This window comes from Ascaphus truei, chromosome 1 (assembly GCF_040206685.1).
Source record: "Ascaphus truei isolate aAscTru1 chromosome 1, aAscTru1.hap1, whole genome shotgun sequence".
Classification (NCBI taxonomy): domain Eukaryota; kingdom Metazoa; phylum Chordata; class Amphibia; order Anura; family Ascaphidae; genus Ascaphus; species Ascaphus truei.
The window spans coordinates 191,883,077-191,900,216 of NC_134483.1; positions in this window are offsets into that span (position 1 = coordinate 191,883,077).

A 17,140-nucleotide genomic window follows, 5' to 3' on the forward strand; every position below is an offset into this window, starting at 1 on the left:
GCATGCATAGGTGCGGACGTGCGCGCACACTGTTAATCAGGGACTGGCTTCTATACATTATACCGCAGCTGCGGCAGACTCCTCTTTCTATCACAGCAATGGTTACTGATGAGCCCTTTTCCTGCAGGCTTCCTATTGGCCCCTAATACTATATATGCTCAGTCAGCCCCTTGGCAAGATGGCTGAGCATAAGACTTAATTCCGTGCGAAGTGCTTACTGCAATCCCTGCCTCCTTGTCTTTCACCTTGCATCCTAGTTCCTGTGTTTCTCCATATCTGACCTTGGCTAGTGTGTGGACTCCTTACTATTCCACTCCTGACTCCGGCATTACCTACGACCATCCACACCTCCCCAATCTTGACCACGGCAAGTACCTACGAGGATCCGCACCTCTCCAACCCCGGCCACGGCAAGTACCTACAATGATCCCGACTTCTCCAACCCTGGCTCGGCTACCCACTACCAATCTACATTCCGTACGCGCTCTCACAGCTGTAGGATGGTGTCTTCACAATCCCCACCTAGGCCCAGCGGTCGCACCCTGTTTGTGGAGAGCACTCCATCACACATACACATCCCTGTCCTGAATAACAATACTGCCACCCTTATCTGCTTGTCTCTAGATGATGGATTCAATGTCTTGAATTACTTTTAATGCTCTCCTCTCACCTGCTGTGAGATTACATTTTAGTGCACAGAGGTTTTGGGGCATTATTTCTCAAAAACCCTCAACACTAATGTGTAGAAAGATTCAATATAACTACCCTTAGTGAGAAGGAGTAGTTTGTTGAATAAAGACACTGACAGGCCTCTCTGTGCCTCAGAAACCAAAAAGAAAGATTGTAAGCTCCACGGGGCAGGAACTGTGTCTGCAAAATGTCTCAGTAAAACGCTACGTAAAACTAGCAGCACTATACAAGAACAAAAAATTATTATTATTAGATATATCTGAGTCAAATCAGATCTAACAGTGTGTACATTAGGACCTTCCATCCTATCAGAAATATTTTTTCTAGGAAATTGCTGATGGTTGTTTCTCTGATTGAAAAAAGTATTTGATTTCATAAAGGAAGAAGTACTGTATCTATTCCTAGATTTCCATTTCATATATTTTCCATTAGCATAATCATCCTGGTCTACAGTAATAGATTTAAATTATTTCTCTCAGTGAGTTATTTTTTTATAGTCAATCACTCTTTTGCTAATAACAATTTAAAGTTGAACAAATTATGGAATCTCACAGTGTGAGAAAAGATATAGGTGGCTGCCTATGATATCCCTCTGACCCCTGGTCAGAAAAACACTGTAATAACAAATAATCGATATCTATGGCGCCAAGCATTAATTAACAAGAAAAAAGGATATATATATAACCAAGACTGGTAGATGTGCTGATCTCAGGATATCTCCAAATGGTGAAATAGGTGCTTAAAGAAAACAAATGAAATACATAGCATAATACTGTATGTATTGGGGATGGGGATAGGTAAAAACGGCTCCCCCAGCGGCAGAGAAGCTTCACAGAGCCTGGAGGAAACACTCTGCCGCTGGGGGAGCCATTTTTACCTATCCTTATCGTGGTTTGCTGAGCATGAATCTGCTGTTGCAGTTCACATGATTTTGCATTCCATCTTTGGCGAATCTGCTGCTGTGGATCCCTGGCTAAGAACGCATCCGGAGTAACGTCTCAAGGGGGGCGCTCCGCCTGAAAACATCAGCCGATGACCACAAACAGGATCACCGCAACCAGCAGTTCCAGGCCACAGATGAGAGGGGATACTCTCTGAATTATCCACTGCCTGCCGTTACCATCCGTCTGGTGAGTGGGCACTTTAACCATTGCGGCTAAACTTTCGGTTTGACTTATTTCATGTCATATTTTGTGTAAATTTTGTTAATGTCCTTTAATTAAATGTTTGTGTAATTTGTTCACCTGTCTGACATCTTAGCTGTTTGTTATATGTTTTGTGTGTCATGTTCACCATATTGTATTATGCTATGTATTTCATTTGTTTTCTTTAAGCACATATTTCACCATTTGGAGATATCATGAGATCAGCACATCTACCAGTACTGGTTATATATATATATCTTTTTTTCTTGTTAGTTAATGCTTGGCCTCATAGATATCGATTCTTTGTTATTCCCTTGGAGATGACGTCACATTCTTTAAAAAAAAAAAAATAGACGGTACATGATACAGCGTCCAATCGGATTGGAGCTGTACCATCTGACCCTAAAATGTGATGTCACATACGGCCTGCACAGGCCTGTACGTCTCATTTTACCTCAAGAAGCCGTGAGACAACATCCTATTGTGGATATATCATGGGGTTTTGGATTGACAGATGATGAAAGAAGATTAAAGAAAATAAGAAAATAATGACAGGTGAAGAAAGAAGACATGATAGAAGATAAAATAAAAGTTTTTTTTTACTTGATGCTGGTCTTCAAGGTGGATGGTGTTGTATTGGGGGTGATGATGTTGTGGTACGAGAGCTTGCAGATATAATGGGATTCGGAGGGTGAAGACTTCTAAAAGTAAGTAAAATATTGAATGTATAAAATTGTTTTTTTTCAGGGTTTTTTATTGTATTTATTGTATTTATTTATTTTGATATATTTGCTTGCCCATTTGCAGGAAAGTTCCAATATATCCACGTAAGTAGGGAACCGGAAGAGCACAGCGAACCAAAAAGCGGTGACCAGATAATGAATCTGCTATTAAAAGTGAGGTTTATTCATATTGAACATACAACAGCATGTACTGTACAGGAGAAGGTGGAGTATCCCTATTACGCGTTTTGCACTCTTACAGCGCTTTATCAAAGAGTAAAATACTCGTATAGACACTTCCTGGATATAGGCAGGGACTTAGCCCGCCTATTGACTGATAATGTAGTTTTTCTGTTGATTGTTATTTTTTGATTTCTGATTATTGTTTGGATTAAATTGTTTTGAATTTGGATGGCTTGTTTTTAGTACATTATAGGATTGGTTAATGTTTTAAATTAATTATTAGTTTTGTTGTCTACTGGTTTAAATTCATTAATTGTTTTGTTGCCTAGTGTTTAAAATTAATGAATTGTTTTGTTGGTTAATACTTTAATTTTTTTTAATTGATTGGTTGGCTAGAGCTTTTATTTATTCATTTAATTGGTTGGCTAGTGCTTTTATGTCTTGAATTGGGGTGTTTAGGTGCTTGGGTATCTTTTATTATTGTGTATTTTTAGCCTTCATGATTTTTATTAGGGTGTCCATTGACTGCTGAAGTGGCTTATCATGCCCATATTACAGTATATGGGTATGATGTACCACTATGCCAATCAATGGGTAGAGGGTGGCTATTGTGGTCCTGGGGTGGGTAGTTAGGCCTCCCAGGGGGTTTGCGGGGGAGGGTGGGTTAACCCCTTAATTACTATAGCAGTTATTAACCGCTTAGGTGATTAAGGGTTTAGGGGCCATTAGATTGTATTGTTTCTGGTATTCTTGCTGGCATCGGAGGACATGGACCTGGAATATGCTGATGAGGATGCCCTTCATGATTGCGGGGTAAGTTGAACATTTTATTTACTTTATTAATTCTGGCTGGTTAATGTTTGCACTATTATCCATATCTGGATAAAAGTAATTTTGCCCATTACTGTACTGTATGTGTTTGGGGGGGGGGGGGTTGGGGTTGGGGTAGAGGAGGTGGGTAGTAGGGTTGTTGTGTGTATTTTTATTTATTGTGGGTAGAGGGATTGGGTGAAGGGGGGAGTAGCCCAAAGGATGGATGTTTATACCTACCGAGTGGTAGCGGGAGGGGTTAACCCCTTAATTACCTTAGCAGTTAACTCCACTCCCCCCCCCAAAAGGCCTAAACACTCACCAAGGGCCAAATTCCACCTTCACCCACCCCTGCTACCAACAATAAACCTGGCACCGGTAGTTAACCCTGTCATTGCCTTAGCGGTTAGCCGCTAAGGTAATGAAGTTGCCAGTAAATGCATTTTTTTTTTTTTCAACCAAAAAAGTTTTTATTGAGTGTAAGGTACAATCATCACATACGCTACCAACCCATTGTCATACATAACGGTACCCATAGCAGCTCATTTTGTATTTGGGGACACAAAAGACATACCGGGGATACGCACAGACCCACCAGACTAACGGCCAGACTACACCGGGAAAAAGGTGGGGAGTGGGGGTGGGGGGAAGGGGTGGGGCTGTCCCAGACAGGCACCGGATCAGTTGGGCTCGTCCTGGCAATCACAGCCACAGAAAGGCTCCGGGTCATTTGGGTTTTGAAGGCTTCAGGTTCGTCAGATCTCAGGCTAGCTGCTATCTTATTGTTTGCGGACGTCTGCGAGTATGTACTCTAGACCCTGTTCATTCACTTTGCTGCCAAATTTAGTTGTTCCTCTTTGTTGACTGTATTCTATGTCTTCCCGTCCAAGGAGAACGCGTCTAGAGTTATTAAAGCAGTATGTTGGAGGCATTGATCCCTGGGATATCGTTCAGGGATAACCATGGAGTCCAGACTTTTAGAAAGTTTGTGCCGGTGTCGTTAACCAGACTCGTTAACTGTTCCATCCGGCAAACGTGCCAAATTCGATTTCTGATTTTTGGGAAATTTGGTATTTCGGGCTGCTTCCACAATGCTGCGATTTGCAGGGCAGTTGCAAAATGTGCAATTAATTTGTGCTCTGACCTGTTTAACCCCGGGGTGCGTCTGGCCAGCAGAAACAACCAGGGGTCCAAAGGGATCGTGCAATTGAGAATTCTCTGGAGCCAATTTCTGATATCTTCCCATATTGGGAGTATCTTGGTGCAACCCCACAGCATGTGCAGCAAGTCTGCCTGCTCCCCACATTGTTTAGGGCACAATGGGGGGTAGCCCCTGACAAACTTTGATAATCGTAGTGGGGTCAAATACCACCGCATCAGGACCTTATACGCGTTCTCCTTCAATGTCGTGCAGATTGAGCTCTTAGCTGCCGCCAAGACAATATAGTCCCAGTCTTCGTCCTCTAGTGTGTCCCCTAAGTCTCTTTCCCATCTATTCTTATATTTTAACATCACGTCGGCGTCAGGAGTCGGACAGACCACCGCCTTGTACATTGTAGAGATAAGTCCCTTGGTTCCTGTTCCAGTAGAACAGAGCTGTTCAAAATTAGTGCGTTTAGCTCGAATAGGAAATTTATCATAGAAAGCTCTTAGCTGGAGGTATCTAAAGAATTCTGAATTTGGAATTGATTTTTCAGATTTAATTTGCTCAAACGGTTTGATAGATATTCTACCCTCCAGGTGTCGAAGGCGAGTATAGCCCTTCTGTGTCCATATAATAAAATCTTTCTTCTGCAGGCCCGGAGCGAAATCAGGGTTTCCCAAAATTGGGGTCATCAAAGAGTGTTGTCTCATCAAGACGTGTTTATATTTGCTTTTGTCCCATACTGCCAAAGAGCTGACAACCGCGGGGAGCGGGTGTGTGAAGTCCTTGCGGACCTTATTTGGGAGCCAGATCAGGTCCTGCAATGCCACCGGGGCACAGCAGGCCGCCTCCAGTTCCACCCATCGCCTACGACTAGGGTGGGTGTGCCACTGGATAATTTGGGTCAATTGGGCCGCTCTGAAGTATGATAACAGGCAAGGTACCGCTAATCCTCCTCTTGTTGTGGGCCGAATTAGTGTGCTAGTTTTGATGCGGGGGGTTTTATTACCCCAGACAAACTTCACCATTGCGGACTGTAACCGAAGGATCTCTTCCCTGATTATATTGACCGGAAGAGTCTGAAATAGGTACAACATTCTGGGAAGGAGATTCATTTTTAGAGATTGAATCCTGCCAATCCAGGATATGTTGTACCCTGCCCATTTCCGGAGATCTTCCTTCAGTGTCCGTATTAGTCTGGGGTAATTTGCCTTATAAACGGTGCCTGATTGCTTCGTGATATTTATCCCTAAATATTTTATGGAGGAGGTTTGCCATTTGAATTCAAAGTTCACCGTGATCAGTTTCTCAGTGACCTTAGGTAAGTTGATACTTAGGGCTTCCGATTTTGCTTGGTTAATTTTGAACCCAGATATCGCATTAAATTCCCCTAGTAATTGAAAGACGTTCGGCAGAGAGGTGAGGGGCTGTGATAGCGTGAGTATCACGTCATCAGCGTACAGGGCCACCTTATGTGGCTGGTCACTAATTTGGATTCCTACTATATTCGGGCTGAGGCGGATGTGCGCCGCTAGGGGCTCGATGCATAATGCAAAGAGAAGGGGTGACAGAGGACAGCCTTGCCTGGTGCCGCTCTTGATCTGGAATTCTTCCGAGGGGAAGCCCTGGTGTCTGACCTTCGCCGTCGGTCCCTGATATAGAGCGAGAATTGCCTCTATCATTCTCCCACCTAGGCCAAACGCCCCCAACGTCTCTCTCAAGTAGGGCCAGTCAATTCTGTCGAACGCTTTTTCTGCATCTAAACTAAGCACCATAGACGGGATATTCTTTTTTTGCGCCAGATCAATCAAGTCTATAATCCGTCTGGTGTTATCAGCTGCTTGTCGACCACATATGAACCCAACTTGATCAGGATGGACCAACTTGGACAACACCTGGTTAAGGCGGTTAGCTAAAAGTTTGGAAAAGATTTTTGTATTTGAGTTTATTAACGAGATGGGCCTGTAGCTTTTACAGTCCGCTGGGTGCTTTCCTTGTTTGTGGATTACTGAGATAGACACCTGGAGCATCGAGCCCGGGATGGGGGCACCATCCAGGAAGGAATTACATAGTTTTAGTAGATGAGGAGCTAGTATTTTACGAAATTTCTTATAATAGAGATTGGAAAAGCCATCTGGGCCTTGGGCCTTGGCTGCTTTTAATGACTTCATTACCTCTAGGAGTTCCTCGATAGTAAAGTCTGCCTGTAGTGCGTCCCTCTCCTCTCTGGTCACTTTAGGTAAATGAGCCTCTGCTAAGAACGTCTTTAGTCGTGTTTTTGTGGTTGGCGTGTGTGCCACCTTCGCCCCATCGTAGAGGGTTTCATAGTATGTTTTAAATTCATGAACTATTTTTTTGGGGTCAGAGGTCAGATCCCCCTGCTTTGTTCGAATTGTCTGAATTTGGGAGACTTGGTTTTTGTCTCGTAATTTGTTGGCAAGTAGGGTATCTGGCCTGTTTGCTTTCTCAAAATATTTCCGCTTAGACCATGTCAGCTCCTTTTCAGCGCGGGATGTCAGCAAGATATTAAGTTTGGTTTTAGTGTCTAGCAACTCCTTAAGGGTCATTGCATCTTTGCTATTTTTATGTCGAGCTGAGAGGACTGCCAATTCTTCTTGTAACCGATTGATTTTTTTGTCCTTCTCCCTCTTTCGCTTGCTTGCAATCCTTATGAGCTCTCCTCTCAGAGTTGCCTTATGGGCCTCCCATAGGGTAGCCTGCGAAGTCACGCTTCCCGTATTCTCTTGAAAATATTCCCTGATTCTATCCCCTACCTTTTGTGCAATATCGGGGATTTTTATTAAAACTTCATTAAGTTTCCAGTTCGCTCCTGGTCTGTCCAGAATAAAATCGGAGCACCGCAGCTCTATCGGCGCATGATCTGACCATGAAATATCATGGATGCCCGAATGGGAGATCTATGAAACCATTCTATTGGATACAAAGAGGTAATCTATCCTACTATATCTGTCATGTGGGTGGGAGTAGAATGTAAATCCTTTGTCCTGGCGGTGTTGTTCCCGCCATATATCTAAAAGATTATTAGTTCTCAGCCCTCTATTCCAGGTTTGTCTAACCTTTGATTTAGCTTTGCCGTTCGGGGTGCATCTATCCATTACTGGATCTAGTGTCTGATTAAAATCGCCCCCTATTATTATGCATCCCTGTGCTATCCTCTGGAGGACTGAGAAAAACCTTTCCAGGAAAGTTTCTGTGCCTTCACTTGGTGCATAAACGTTTGCCAGTGTGATCGGCTGACCTCTTATTTCGCCGCTTATAATCAAAAATCGGCCGTTGTAGTCTTTTTTAATGGTCTTAATAGCAAAAGGCAAACGGTTATGCAGTAAAATAGCTACTCCTCTTTTTTTTTTGGTGGCTGAGGCTGAGAACCAATTCCTAAATCTATGATCAATATATTTTGGTGAGCTAGTTTTGGAAAAATGCGTTTCTTGTAACAGAATTATGTCAGGGTCTGTTTTTTTATAGTCCGCCATAGCTAGTCTGCGTTTCCCTGGATTGTTAAAGCCTTTCACATTGTGTGAAATAATAGTGATCCCTTTACTCATGAGTGTATTGCCTAACCTTTCCTCTTTTATAATCAACCGTCAGCGCCCCTGGTGTGACGAAGGCTGGGGTGCCTATCCAGGATCCCTCAGATGTCTGCTGGTATTGAAGACTCTTGGTCTTATCGTGAACTCTGCTGGCCCAGTTATGGGGCTTGGTCCTCAGATCCATCTCCGGACTCTGTTCCTTGACCTCGTTTCTGGGCTCGCGGTCTGCATGTGGGAAAAACGAAGGGGCACACACCGGGGAAACATGGGGAACACAACATAGACAAATAGAACCTTTGGTGTACAGACGGGGTCGACCCCCCGCTGTCATCCTGGTTGCCCCTCCTGGGTGTCCGGTCAGGTCTCTAGCCCGGGTGGTTTCCCTCCCGTCTCCAGAGCTCTCTCCCACCGGCCCAGTGGGGTCTTGCATGGGCTCCCTGAGGGATAGCCCCCAGGTGCCCACGTGGAGTCCCATGACGATGGTAGGCGTGAGCTCTCCTCCCTCTCCTCCCCGCCAAGTAATGCCATATAAAACAAAAAAAATAACCACCTTTTTTTTTTCCCCTTTCCCCCCCCCTTCTTTTCTTCTTCTCCCCCCCCCTTTTTTTTTATTGGTAAACCGGAACTGTTTGTAACCGTAACTCTCTCTACTTATGTCTGTATTCTGGGATGTGTCCTATATCTATAGAGCTATGGACCTCCTTTCTTCCCCCCCCTTACCTCTAGATCCCAGGAAGCCCTTTTAATTCTCTCAGTGTTTCTGATTTATGCTCTGTATATAGTGAGCTGTGTGTGTCTTTATTTTTATATGTACTGGTGTTTATGTGGCTGAGTTTAGACTGTAATTCAAGGCCTCGGTGGGTGTTTAGGCTATTCGCGACCTTGTCCGTCGCGGGCCTGTGACGTATGTCCGTTTTTGGCCTCTTGTCTTTAGTTTGTGCCACCTCTGCCTCTACCAAGATGGCCGCCGGGCCATATCCTGTTACGTCCTTCCAGTCGGCGCCATTTTCTCTTCGGCTGGTCACAGAGATGGGTGCTTTCCCGCGTTGTCTTCCCGCCACTGGTCCTTCTTCTTCCGGTGCTGGTTTCTCCGTCTGCCATGGCCAGGGACGCCTCCATCTTGGTCAGCCTGCGTTTCACCGCCATCCACTGTGACCCGCTTTTCTCCGTTCAGCCGCCCGACAAGGTAAGTGTGCTGCTGGTCTTCTTTTTCAGCTCAACGGACAGTGTTCAACCGCTTCCACGTATTTTTAGGGGGATATTTTTGTCCCATTGCTGGGACTTTGGTGGGGGGTGTCTCCTCACTGCTTGGGTTGAGAGTGTACATCAACAGCGCCATTTTGACACAAACTGGGTCCGCAACTGCGGAAACTTTAGGTTGGTTTAGGCTGAATTACTTTATGTAAAATGCATTGCAGTGTCCACTGTTTTAATCGGTATCGCCCCTCTGCGGTTCCCGACTCCGTTTGGGGCTATCCACTCTCTGCCAGTCCAACTCTCGTTCTGGCTCCTCTTGAGGCCTGTTGATCGGGCCTCTTTCACTCCCAGTTTGTGGAGGAAATCGTCCCCCTCCTCTGGTTCTCTCATGGAGATGGCCCTCCCGTTCTTGATGACAAGTAGGCCGAACGGGAAGGTCCATCTGTATCTAATGGCTCTGTCTCGGAGAAGCCTTGTGACCGGCTGCAGTTTCTGCCGTCTAGCCAGTGTGAGAGGGGAGAGATCCTGAAACAATTGGAGGGTAGTTTCCTCAAACTTGCAGGCAGTTTGGGTGCGTGTCTTCTGAAAGAGTGATTCTCTGGTACGAAAGTAATGCAGTCTTGCTATTACATAGCGTGGCTGTTGATTAGCCACAGGTCTGCTCCTGAGAGCTCGATGGCAGCGGTCCATCAGGAGCTCCGGTGTAGGGGTGTCGGGCAGCAGGGACGCCATCCAGCGAGAAACAAAGTCTTCTATCTCTGTAATCTCTTCAGGGATGCCGCGGATCCGTATGTTGTTGCGGCGATCCCTGTTCTCTGCATCTTCTTGCCGCTCTGCTAATTCTGTTATTTGGGCTTGTAAGTGTGAGGATCTCTTGTCAGATTTTCGTATGGCTTTTGAAGTTGCCGCCATTTTCTCCTCCAGCGCCCCTGTGCGCTCCCCCACTCCCTGAACCTCCTTACGAAGTTCCTGTATTTCTGCCCGAAACAGTTTATGCATGTCATTGTAGAGCCGGTCAAAATCACAGCGCCTTACCGACAGCTGTTCAGGCTCCTCCACTGCTTCCTCTTCGCGGTCAGAGTCCGACCCCGCGGCTGAGCCCGCCGCCATTTCGGCACCGGAACCCTTTGCCGCAGATCTGTTGAGGTATCTGCGAAGATTGCCCGTGGCTTTATTTTTATTAGGTTGCGGGGCCATCTCTGAGTGCTCTTTATTCGATGTGTGTAAGTGCCGGGGATTGAAGATCGCAAAAAAGTGGTTTTTTCAGCTTTAATGTGTTGGCGGGGGACGGAGCTCTAGGCTTAAGCAGCCATCTGCCTTTCCATCGCGCATGCGCCTCAGTAAATGCATTTTTATTGCATGGGCTTCATGCTGGGGGCCTCCCGTGCTGATATTTATGGGTATCAGCTCCGGGGAACCCCAGCATCAATCTGATGCAGGAAAACAGCATTTCCTCTCTCGCTGCTTTATCAGCAGGTTCTCTCCACCTTCACGTCAACTTTTCCTGGTTGGAGGACTTTGAGAGGAAATCATCATTCTAGAGTCTCGATTAGCCCCAATAACCTTCTCGAGGCTACTGGAATTGCACGAATGTGAAAACCTGCCGATAAGTGGCTTATCGCAGCTCGTCTGGCGATTTTTTTCTTCGGTGAACAAAAAATGCTGAAAAAGCCTTTTATTGTCTACTTATCAAGGCTTACTGAATAGCTTAAGTGGCTTATCGAAACCTATAGCATAGACCCTTTGGTCAGAGTATCATTCCGTTCATTGAAAAAATTCTTAGATGTTTCAAAGGCAGGTTGTTTGAGGATTATGAGTTATCTTGGAATGATTTTCTGAACAATTTAGTTCTTAAAGGAAATCATGTACCACCAGCCGTGCATCTCCACTTTCAGGAGCTTCTCAAGTATAAAGAAGTTTTTCTTAACTTCAACATTAACATCAATAATATTGGGAGAAGTATAGTTATCTATAAATTCATTTCTTCTAGTAAATCTCTCTTTACTATAGTTCATCATCGTGGAATTTAGTAATAGAGGGATCTACAGCTGCAATTGAACGAGGTTAAGTGAAAAAAAATCACAATTTTATAGAAACAACAATAATAGCGCTAATAGAATATACACAGTGTGAAATATAAAAAGAGATCAAATACAAAAATGTGCAATATGTAACCAATAGGTGTTTATCATATATGTGATTAATAATATTGAAAATAATATGGTATAAACCATATAAGACGCTAAAGATGCAAATAAAAAGGTATCAAATCTGTGATGTGAAACGTCCTTGATTAATCCTTTTATAAGTAAGTGTCCAAAGAGGTGAATACAGTCCAATAGAGCAATTGATGGCAGCGGTAGGTCAGCCATTTAAAAAAAAGGATGAACCACATACAGATGCAGTGTCCGTTATTCGAACAAATCACGGCGCCGTTTTTGTGTGCTCTGCTGTATTCAACGCGGCATTAACACGGCCAATCGCCCCAGGCACACGTGTTTAACGCGGTTGCTTTGTTTGAATTTGATGGATTCTGTTTCTTTGTGTGCAATGAAATGCAATGAAATTAATGAATTGTAATGTGCACAGTACTCTGCTACATTGTCAATTTCAGGTGATTAAAAGCCAGAACACTAAAATGCAATTTTCTGCACTCGCCTGCACTCGCGTCTAAAGGCACTGCATCTGTACAGAGATTATCTAAAAAAAAAAAAAAAGTTACAATTGTATAAGATAAAAAAAATTGGGGGTGGCCCTTAGTGGCTCTATGTCTATCCCTAGTCCCTTGGGCTTTTCTTTATGCATTATGATATACTGTAGTATATATTCTATATGATTACATCCTATTTACTAAGGTAATATCTATATTCAAAATTTTCTGGCACTTCCATTCTATCCAATGTATTGTAAATTGGTTCGTTCTTTCTCTTCACTTAATCTATTTAATTCACTTAATATATTTTCTAATTTCTATATTTTCTATTTGCTTCTCGCGTTTTTGGTTTAATATCCTCTGCAGTATATGTATACAATGAATTATTGTGTATTATATTTGTTTATTATTAATATTGGTGGTTATATTATACGATACTTTAGTATTAAATTTAAATTTAAATATATATATATATAGTGGTCGACAAATCACCAAAAAATCTACTAGCCGAACAAAAAAATCTACTCGCCACCTAGTAACACACGTGTGCTGCTTGGCCCAATAGGAGTTCGCCACGATGTTAAATCCACTCGCCCGGGGCGTGCAAATGTATAGGTTTGACGAACACTGTATATATATATATATATATATACATATATATATATATATACATAGCAAGGAACAGTAGCCATTCCGTCAGGTAAGTCTATAGGGTGGGTGCAGATCCTATATTGTAAAATAGGCAATACGATACTGTGTTGTGACAAATATCAAAGGCAGCACTCCAAAGGTTGGTCAAAAAATATATTGTGGTTAGACATCATTCCAACATTTCGGTCCGCAAGCGGGACCTTTATCAAGGTATATACCATATACATTTTAAGTTATGTTACATTTTAAGAATGTGTATATATATATATATATATATATATATATATATATATATATATATATATATATTAGACAGAAGGAGAAAGCGCACAACCCATAGCGTAAAAACTTTTAAAAAGTTTAATAAAAATATATAGAGAGGGAAACAAGCTCACTCACAAACATAAAATGTAATTAGGCATGTATGATAATAATATCACCACCACGGGAACAGCACGGCAAGATCTCCTGCAGCGTCAGATGTAGCAAACGCCGCCCGCTCATGTCCCACGGTCTCAGACCTCATGGATGGTGTTGAAACCTGTAATCTTAGGAGTCCTGAGTTGTCAGTTAGTTTCAATTGGGGGAGCTTTGTGATTGATTAATTGTTTTCCACCACCCACTTTTCTGGGTATATATATTTCTGTCTCTGTTGTTATTCCAACATCCTTTGAAAAAGTCAGTGTGTCTGACAAAACGTGTTAGGAAGCAGCGCCGACACTACGTCATCAACAAGGGTCGGAAGCAGTGGCAAGCTTCCAGCCCTGCTGCACACAGCCCCAGAATTGGCACAGTTGATAGCCGGTCTGGTGTGGAGAGACTGACAACTCAGGACTGCTAAGATTACAGGTTTCAACACCATCCATGAGGTCTGAGACTGTGGGACACGAGCGGGCGGCGTTTGCTACATCTGACGCTGCAGGAGATCTTGCCGTGCTGTTCCCGTGGTGGTGATATTATTATCATACATGCCTAATTACATTTTATGTTTGTGAGTGAGCTAGTTTCCCTCTCTATATATATTTTTTAAACTTTTTATACGTTTTTACGCTATGGGTTGTGCGCTTTCTCCTTCTGTCTAATAGATTTTTGTGGAACTGGTTCTTCTGCTGAAAGCTGCCCCACACCCATTCAAGAGACAACAACTGACTGGACATTCTGATGAGTGGATTAGTATCATCTTTTTATTTTTTATGATTCACTGCTTAACCTGTTTTTTTTTTATATAATTTGTTTTTATTTCAAAGTTATCACTTGTCATTTTGGCGCTACTAATCCTTTGGTATATATATATATATATATATATATATATATATATATATATATATATATACATACACACATTCTATGGTATGTGGTATGCAATTTTTCACTTCATTTCTATATACAGGGCTTAACAAATGCACTCGCCCGTACATCAGGGGCGAGTGCATTTTGTCTGCAGGCGATCTGACATGGCCATCTAATCAACATGCGCTTCTTTAAGCCTTTTTCCCTGCAATGTGGAGCTTTTGCGCGCCTAAAGTTCAAAAACCCTACCTCCTGATTGGCCGAGTCCTCCTCCCATCTCTGGTGTGACTACTGCAGGAGCTCAATGTGCGTCTGCGGTGTCTTCTTCCTCACAGGATCCATGCTCTCACAGCTCCACCTGTCCTACCACACCTGTCCCCCTGGAAGACGGAACGGGGGTAGGTAAATGGCGGTTTTTCATACTTTACTCACATAGCGGGTGTGGGGCGCTAGAGCAGCAGGTGATGGCACATGCGGTACCTCTCTTGGCTGTGTCTCTCTTGTTGTGTGTGTGTGTACTGTATATAAGTGGGAGAGTGTGTGTGTGTGTAAGTGGAAGAGTGTGTGGGAGAGTGTGTGGGTGTGTATAAGTGGGAGAGTGTGTGGTGTGTGCACTGGTAACGGGAGAGAGGACGGAGGGGAGAGTGAGGGGAGAGATGTTGGAGGAGAGAGAGGAGGGAGAAGATAGAGGATGGAGGGGATAGGGGGAGAGAGGATGGAGAGGAGAGAGAATGGTGGGGAGATGGAAGAGAGAGAGGATGGAGGGGATAGAGAGGATGGAGGGGAGAGGGAGGCGAGAGATGGAAAGGATAGAGGAGAGAGAGGATGGAGGGGATCGATGATGGATGGATGGGAGAGAGGATGGACAGGAGAGATGATGGGCAAGAGAGAGAATGGAGGAGAGAGAGGATGGAGGAGAGAGAGGGTGACAGAGAGAGAGGATGGCATAGAGAGAGGATGGATGGGAGAGGGAAGAGAGGGAGGATGAAGGGTAGAGGGAGTATGGAGGGAGAGGGTTGAGAGAGGATGGAGGAAAGAGAGGATGGGGGGAAGAGAGGATGGGGGAAGAGAGGATGAAGAGTGAGGATGGGGGGATAGAGGATAGAGGAAAGAGTTAATGGAGGGAAGAGAGGATGGAGGGGAGAGGGGATGGAGAGGGTGGAGAGAGGATGGGGGAGAGAGGATGGAGGGGTGAGAGGATTATGGTGAGAGAAGATGGAGGGGAGGGAAGATGATGAATGGAGAGGATGGTGAATGGTAAGGATGGCTGAGAGAGAAGATGGCGGAGAGAGAAGATGGCGGAGAGAGAGGATGGCGGAGAGAGAGGATGTCGGGAGTAGAGTGAGGGGAGGGAGGATGGAGGGAAGAGGGAGGAGAGGGAAGATGAGGGGAGAGGGAGGAGAGAGGATGGGGGAAAGGGAGGAGATACAGAATTGTAGACTTGTGCCACTACAGATGTGGCAGATTGTTTTGTGTAAATAAAATGGGAAAAGAATGGTGCAGAGATGCAGAATATTTCTTATTAGGATTTTTTTCATTTTTTCAAATTGGGGGTATGGCATGAGTTGGGGTCAGGTGGCGAGGAGCTTTTTGGGTAATTGTTTAAGCCCAGAATATATATATATATATGTCTGTGTATATATATATGTGTATATATATATATATATATATATATATATATATATATATATATATATATATATATATAGCTCAAACCCATTATAGCACGATCCGCTACAACGCGAATCCGCTTATAACGCGGTCTGAGCATGGCTCTCGAATTGAAAGCCTCCATTTTGCTGCCTTATCTGCTTCTCAAATCCACCATTTTCCCATCTTACGCTCTCCTCTTCCAGCTGTCCACGTGCTCATCTCTCTGCCCGTCGTGAGCCATTGTTTTTTTTCAAACATTCAATTCAATTCTTTATTGACTACCAGGCACAGTCACACAATTAAACATTAATACATTTTGTACAAAACACATGCAGGGATTGAACTCTGGACCTTCTGATAGCAATTCCTTGCCTTTTACCTCTACACCATAGGCTTGGTGTGACAACACATACTCTATAAATCTTAAGTCTATTTCTAGATGTCTATGACATCACACAGCTTCTGTGGTGTAGAGGTACAAATCTTAGCCAACATATGAAAGGGTCCTGGGTGCAATTCCTGTATGATATGGAATAATATAATTTAAACATTTTATAAATTATTATTTTAATTATATTGTATAATTTATAAACAATATATAATTATTATTATTATTTATTATTCTTTATTAGGTAATAATTATTTATTAATAATCAATAATGATGTATTAATAATTATTAATTAAGTATAAAGTATTAAGTATTAATAATAATTCTTTATTAACTGCCACATTAATTACTTCTTCGCGTAAAAAATTATAATTTGCATCCGATAAATTATTAGCACAATGTTAGTAACCATAAAATTATGGTAATAAGAAGTGATAAAAAAATGTTTGCCATGTGAGATTAGTTTTACAGAAGTATGATGGGGCATGGTTTAATTTTCCTAGGTCTCTTGATTACCAGTATACCATATTCAAACAACTTTCAGTAGAAACTGGGTTTCCCAGAGCTTAACTACATCATGAATGCTCATTTCAAATTTCACTCCTAAATTTGCACTGTACTTTTAAATAAGCCATGCCACAATTAAAGTATCAAGAGAATTAATGTGAAATCAAGATCATAACATTGAAAAGCTTTTAAAAGATAGATAATCTTAGGTAGAAAATTATGGGCTAAATGTGTTAGATTATTAATAATATGTGGACTTTGGCCATACAAAACATTTGTTGAGCAGGGGAGATGTATTTTCAAACATTTGTTGAGTAGCGGTAGGAAATGTTCAAGGGGCCATTTTTTTAGTTGGGAGAGATACCAGGGGCCATTTATTAAGCTGGTAGGGAGGGGAGAGGTTCAGGAGTACTTCTGGATGTTCTATTGCTATCAGTCAGGCATCCTCCAGGCCTGCGACTCCCGTTTTGACTCTTCTCCCCTCTTTTCATCCCTGAATGTAGGCCATAATGGGCCCACAACATGCATATATCAGACCCTCTGGGTTGTAGTGAG